Genomic DNA, 7,120 nt, shown 5'->3' with positions numbered 1-7,120 from the left:
CCGCCTGATCCCAACTCCGCCCTCCCGCTCCCACGCGCAGCACTGCGGGTCGTCACGAGGGCCGGAAGTACCTCCCGTCGCGACGCACATTCACGGAAGTCCGTCATCCTGAGCCGACGATGGCTCCTCACGCTCGCCTCTTGGCGCACGGGCTTCTGGGTAACGTAGCCCCCGCGCTCCGAAGGCGGTGCCCGGGCGCGCCATCCCCTCCCACCGAGAGCCGTCTGCGGGGCCTCCAGAGGGGAGCGGAGCGAGGTTTCCCTGCCTTAGGGGAGGCGGGGGCTACCCTCCTCGCGAAGTCGGAGAGGCGGCGCTGTTTCACTCCGTAAAGCTCAGCCTGCTCCCAGGGAATAAATATACTGAGAGTCTTCCATACCTGCTTATGGAAATGGCCGTATCGTTCCACAATCATTCAGATATAATCATAACATTTTACATAAGCGTTCACTCTTGGTGCACATTCTATGGGTTTGGACAAATGTATAATCACATGTATCCACCATTATAACATCCTATGGAGAACTTTCACTTATCTAAAAATTCTCTGTGCTTTGCCTGTTGATCCCTCCCTGGGGTGGAAATGCCCAACAATAAGCTTTTGATTGCCAAGCATCCATTTGAAAGACATCCAAACAGAATAAACATATTGCCAGCTAAGTGACACACGACACAGCTACTAGTAAAACAAGTAGGCAAGAAACCAGGCTGTCTCACCCACGAAGTGGCCCTTTATTAAAGTCCTGGGTAACCTAGATAACTGACTACCAGTGACCCTGTTTTTTCCTCCCAGTGCCCTAATCCCAGGTTTTACGTTTTATATTTTCCCAAGTGAACCCATGAAGCCCTAGGCAGCCCACCGTTATAAAGAAAAAAGAACCCTTATAAATAAAAGCAGAACCACAGATTCATGCTCCCTCCCTCTTTCAACTGGTGACCTCCTTGTGTGGCCCTTGAAGGAGCCGTGTTTCCTTCAGAACCTGTGAGTAACAAACCTTGTTTATTTAAAGTTACTCGATGGTTTTGCTGAGGAGCATCCTGCAACATAATCACAAGGGCTGGTTCAGCCACAACACTGGTCTGTGAGGGCTTGCTACAGGTACTACTCTCCGGGTGAGTACCTCAGCCTCAGATGATCGCATCAGTACGGAGACCACTACAAAACGCACCCTCCCTCTCTTCCCCCAACTATTGCTATGCTATTTTGAAAAGGGTCAATGACTACAACTTTCACAGTCCAAGCATCTGAACTCCTTGATGTACAGAACATTTGAATCACATGTTCTTCTCTCTTTGTTGGAAAGTGATTATCATTTTCCAGTAACTGCAAGGACAGCTCTTCATGGGGAACTGAGATTACCTCAAAAAAAGTTTTGAAATGCAATTTTCAGAAATCAGTAATAGAGTTTATGCAGTTATTCAAACACAGGTCAGAAACAGCTGTGTGGATATATCAGGGAACTTTGAAGAAAATTAAGATCATAGAGAATTCCTAGTAGGGCTTTTATTATTGAAAACATTAAGCAATACCAGCTTGGAGGGAGAGTTGAAGAGGACACTTATAGCTGCCAGATTAGTGAAAATGAACAAGAAGCTGAGATGTCAGTTATTCACAGCTCTCACAAATGTTCACTGAGTAAATACTTGGTTTCAAGCACTGCTGTAGGTCAATGGGAGACACCTGGACACAGAAAAGAGAGAAAACCCTGTCCTCATGAAGCTTACATTCTTCAAAGAGCACAGGTAGGTTATATGAAGGAAAATTATGAAATTACAGAGTAAGTTAGCATGCGGTAGTAACAATGAAAACAAGACAAGGTGTGTGTCCTGAGAAATATAGTATGAAATGTAGCATTAACCCAGTAAGGAGGCAGGAGGGGTTCTCCTTAATAAGAGGGCCATTGAGACACTTTAAGGAGATGAGAGATGTGCCATGTGGGTATTTTTTGGGTAAGCTCATGGAAGCAGCAGCAGATGACTGTCTTTAGTGGGTGGAGCACTCGTGGGGTTCAGCAGCAGCACAGGGGGCAGGAGTCTGGGACTCCCAGATGGCTATTCATCTACTTTGCTCACTGTAGACACTCAGGGAATGTGGGTGAAAAAACTTAGGCCTACAATTGTTCACCTTGGTGGACATGCCATGAACTAAGCAGGACTTCATGCAGCCCCCGTTTACCTAGTTTGATTCTTGGATCTTCGCCGTGCCACCTGGGGCCTCATTGGACATGCATCCTCTCGGTTCTGAACCCAAATCAACTGAATCAGGCAATCTGGGATTCAGACCCTAGAAACTGTTGTCTTACGTTCCAGGTGATTAAGATGCACATGAAGAAGATTCCATCCTTCTCCTGTGATTGTGTCCAGGGCGCTGTTTCTTGTAATTAACTTATCAACCTCCAAGACTTTTGCAATGAGGTTGCATGGATGCATCAGTGTACATTTATTTCCTAAAGCTTTTAAATATATACAAATTGTCAAATTTTAATTAAATTAGTACTATAACACGTACTTATAAAAAAGAATATGAATAGTCTCTGATTATTCTAGCTCCTGGAAGAAAACAAAGTTTGCAGTAATAAGATTATTTTAGAACTGTGTCTGCACATATGTGTATCACTCTATGTGTATGTCAGTGAGTTCAAACATATGCTTACACAAGTTTTTCCTAGTAAAAAATCAAGTCACACATTGTATACTGATTCATAAATTGACTTTCTCACCTAATATGTCTTGGACAACCTACAGGTACTCATTTTACAAAAAAAAATACCTCATTATCTCCCATCTTTGTGGACCTAACACTGCCTCTTTGTGAAGCCTGCATTTTGTTTTGTTGTCTGCATGCTCCAGGTTCCCCATGCAGTGGGGCAACTGCTCCCAGCCTACAAATAGCCCCTCGGTTCATCCAGGGCCCCTCCTCCCAAACCATGAGGACGAAACTACTGGAGTTCTTCAGAATTTCTTCTTGGTGGTCAGCTGCTCTCAAAAGTCACCAAGGCTGAGAACCAGGACCAGGTAGTATCTCATGATTGCTAGGAGGTTGGTGACACTGTACTAGACCTAGAAACCAGAACTGCCCCATCCTGATGCTTGGGGTCTGGTTTGGCTGTGGTGCCCAACACAGTGTCCAAAAGGGGCACATTGTGCTGGCTGCAGCTTGCCCTGCAGATCTGCCCGAGATTGTCTCAACATGTGGGACACTGCACTGTTCAGGTGCTAAAGGTGAGCCATCAATTTCTGGAGGGAGAAGCGGGATCTCAGCTGCAAGGTCCAGCAGTGAAGATGGTGTCTCTGGAGGAGGAATCTGGGATTTGGTGGCTGGTGACACCTATGTGCACCAGACCTGTGATGTGATATGGAGGGTCTCCACTCTTTGGGGAGGGGGACTGAAAAAGCCTGGTGGAAAATGTCAGTTTCTATCCCGCCCAAGGAGGCCCCCCCCCCAGAGGACTCATCTACAGTTTCCTGCTACCTGCCTATCTCTCTTGCATCTCTACCCTCTGCTTCCTTGTGCAGGTTTGGAAAGCGTCCTGGAAAGGGGATTCCACCGCAACTGCTGTGCATCTGTCCCTCAAAGGTCACAATCCGGGAAGCAGTCACTGCTGTATTCTGTATAGTTTCATGGTTGGTTATCACAAGAGCCTAAGTCTGACCCTGTTGTCCCATTAAGCTACAACCTACAAACACACTTATAGGAAATAAGAGTAATTCTGAGAGTTTTAAAGCACAACTCTCACTACCATGCTTCTTTTGGACTTTGCAAGTTGGAGTTAAGTTTTGGTTTCTAGCAGTAGAAGCAAATTAGGAAGCCTCAAACTAAATCTTCCCAAGTTCAAAAAAAGATAACATACTTTTGTAGCATTTTTAGACATACCAAATCTGTCTCTTAACTGTATCTCTTTAGATATTGAGCCTCATTATTTACTAATTTGTTGTAGAGAACACATTACATGACAGTTGTGTTAGTCTGCTAGGACTGCCATAACACCATAGACTGCTTGGCTTAAACAGAAATTTACTTTCTCACAGTTCTGGATGCTTGAAGTCTTAGGTGAGGGGTTCAGCAGGTTTGGTGGCCTGAGGCCTCGCTCCTTGGCTTGTGGACGGTCATCTTGCTGTGTCCTATGGTCTTCTCTCTCTCTCTGAGCACATGCCTGATGTCTATTCCTCTTACAAGGAGACCAGTCATAAGAGAGTAGGTTCCCACCCTTAAGGCTTCATTTGACCTACTTAATCCTTAACTTCTCCAAATATGGTCACAGAGGATTATGGCTTCATCATATGAATATTACGTTAATAAATGTTCATGGTAATAAAAGGCAAAGGAATAACTGAAGTTGGGAAGTAAACAGGCAAAGACCATATGATTATTTGAGAGTATCTTCTGGATGCAAATGGCTCACAGTAACTTTTAAGTGATCCATGAAAATAAAATTTTCAAAAGCTGCCCACTATGTATTGTAAATACATTACTTCTGAGAACTAATTAAAACAAGCTTCTAACTAAAACATGTTAGAAGGTGCTGGGAAGCTCATGAGGCTTGCTTAGGCCTGTTCCCTCTTGAAAGGGGAAATTAGTAATAGGTAGTAGTAGAGACATAAAGGCTTTCTCCTCACAACAACTAGAAAGAAACAAAAAGGATAGACTTCCTCCAGGTGTCCACACATGCCACCGGATACTGTGTGCCCTCCCTGAAGTCATCTGGACAGTGCAGGAGCTTGCCCCAGGCCTTTGGAAACAAGGGACGATGGGGCAGCCCTCAAGAGAATTTTTATGGAGATTGTTTTTAGGAAGTGTGGGTAAAATTATAGTATTTCCAGAATATCTCGCCTGGCTTTGGTATATCTGTGTATCAATAGGTGTTCAGAGGTGGAAAGAAGTATTGCATGATTCCTCCGGGGTGGAGAAGTTCATCTCCATATCAGTGGGTAATTACCTGGGCAATGGAGGGCTTATTGTACCTGAGAGGTGAGGGGGGACCCGTTTTGCTTCTGCTGGAGGAGAGATGGGCTGGACTGCAGTAAGCAATTTAAACTTTATTTCTCCCTTTGACTGCTTTCGGTTTCAGAAGTATTTTGCCCTGGGATTTCCTCTCCCCGGACTTACAGTAAGATACCTGGGGATCATTAATCGCAAATGTCTTGCCAGGGGTGCTTCCTGACATCCTTTCCCGGGGAACAGCTCATCATTTACAAGCCTGCTACTGGACTGTGGGTCACATGACCCACCAGGCTAGGCAGTCAGCTTTCCTCCTGTGGACTGTGGCTGGAATAATGACCTATATATAAACTTTTAAGATTTGGTAGGTGAATATGGAAAAGTATGTGTCTTGCAGCAACTCAAAACAAGCCTCCTACGTTCTTTTGCTCTTTACAATTGCCACCAACCAACCTGGAGTGATCTGCCTTTTCTTTGGTCTCTCCCTGTCTTCTGTATATGGTGGCCAGTTTCAGACTACACCCTTGAAATTCCCGAGGCAGTTACAATCGAAGAGAAAATGCTGCAAAAGGAAACCTTGGAATCCTGGTACAGGTTAGTGCTGTTGTTACTTTTATTGATCCTCACAGAGACTAAGGTGAATGCCATCACCACCTGCTATTAGTCAGCAAACTGCTTCCAGGAGCTCTAGTGAGTCACTCAAGATTCGATGGTGTGGAACTAGGAGATTGCAGTGCCCTTCAGCCCCCTTCTGTCTGTGGCAGATGGAAGGGTGCCTTGCCCCAGAATGTCACCACTTGCCAATGAAGACTGCAGGAGCAGCTGATGCACAATGAATGGGCACCTCTTTCAAGGCCCTCGGTAGGGTCACTTCTAATCCCCAATTTTATACAAGAGGAAACTAGCCCACGAGGGTCATTACCTGTGAGCTCCTGTGATATACTCAGGGACCAGATCACTCGGGGAGCCTGATCACTGCCCTCCTCTTTCTCTTCCCACTGGGCTTTGAGTGTGCAGTTCATCCTGATCTGGTCCCCCATATGCTCCACCTCACCAATTATAGACAAGGAAAGCAAGCAAACAATACAAAGCAAGACACTGTGGTGTTACTTAATATCTGAAACTAAGAAACAGATGGAGATTATGTCAATGTGCGTTTGTCTTAAAAATTAGTGGTGTGTCCATTGCATTGTGCATAGCACAAAAAAAGAAAAAGATACATCTTGCAGTACTGAAAAAAATCCATTAAACAAAGTCACTCATATTTAATGAGTGAACTTCTACCATCCATCTTTGTTGCCTCATTGATCTTTCTTGAAGAAAAGGGAAATAGCCAAAGTTCATTTAAAAAATAGGCAAAATGAGCTTTTTACCAAAGGCACTGTGGGATGAGTATTTCTGACCAAGATTCCCACGTGGCCTTAATAGCACCCATTGTCTATATATAATCTGAGCCTGTTTGCACATCTATGGGATATTTACTGGGGGCAAAGTGGCTGACCAGTCATGAGGCTGCCAACCCAGGGTAGGGGTGGTGAGGAAACACCAGTTCTTTCCCCTCCTCTGTTCCTGGTATATTAAGAATCTGCCCATGACCAGGGATGCCCCCGAGTGCCTCTGGTGTGAGGGGCAGGGAGATGAGACAGCGCCATGGAGAGGGAGTTCCAGCAGTGCAGCGGACAGAGCTGGGCAGCTGGTGTTAGTGGCAATGAGAATGGGGAGGGAGCTGAGCGGGCTGCTGGTGCAAGTGAGGAAAGACCGATTCATGAGAATAAACCTCCTTAATTCCCAACTTCTTGCCCTTGCCTTCAGTCTCAATGAATTCACAGGGAACTCTCCCTGGGTGGGGACCCCTCATCCAGGGGCTACAGACATAGAGATAGCAAATACTTATCTGAAAAATGCTTATCAGAAATCCCTTGGGAAACACAAATAAAACGAGATAGTGCTGCAAACTAATTTAAAGAACTATATTAAAAGTGATAAGCCAAACCATGTATTCATTATAAGGCAGAGAAAATGAATTCTCATAAGCTGCTGGTAAGAATTTAAAAATGTACAGTTATTTTAGATCACAATTTGTTATTTTCTTCAAAGGTAAATACATACCCTGTGACTCAGACATTACATTCTTTAAGTTACTGAAAAAAGATGAAATACAACTCAAAATAAAGAACTGTACAC

This window comes from Manis pentadactyla, assembly GCF_030020395.1.
Source record: "Manis pentadactyla isolate mManPen7 chromosome 15 unlocalized genomic scaffold, mManPen7.hap1 SUPER_15_unloc_1, whole genome shotgun sequence".
Taxonomy (NCBI): domain Eukaryota; kingdom Metazoa; phylum Chordata; class Mammalia; order Pholidota; family Manidae; genus Manis; species Manis pentadactyla.
Note: the sequence above shows the minus strand (reverse complement) of the source record.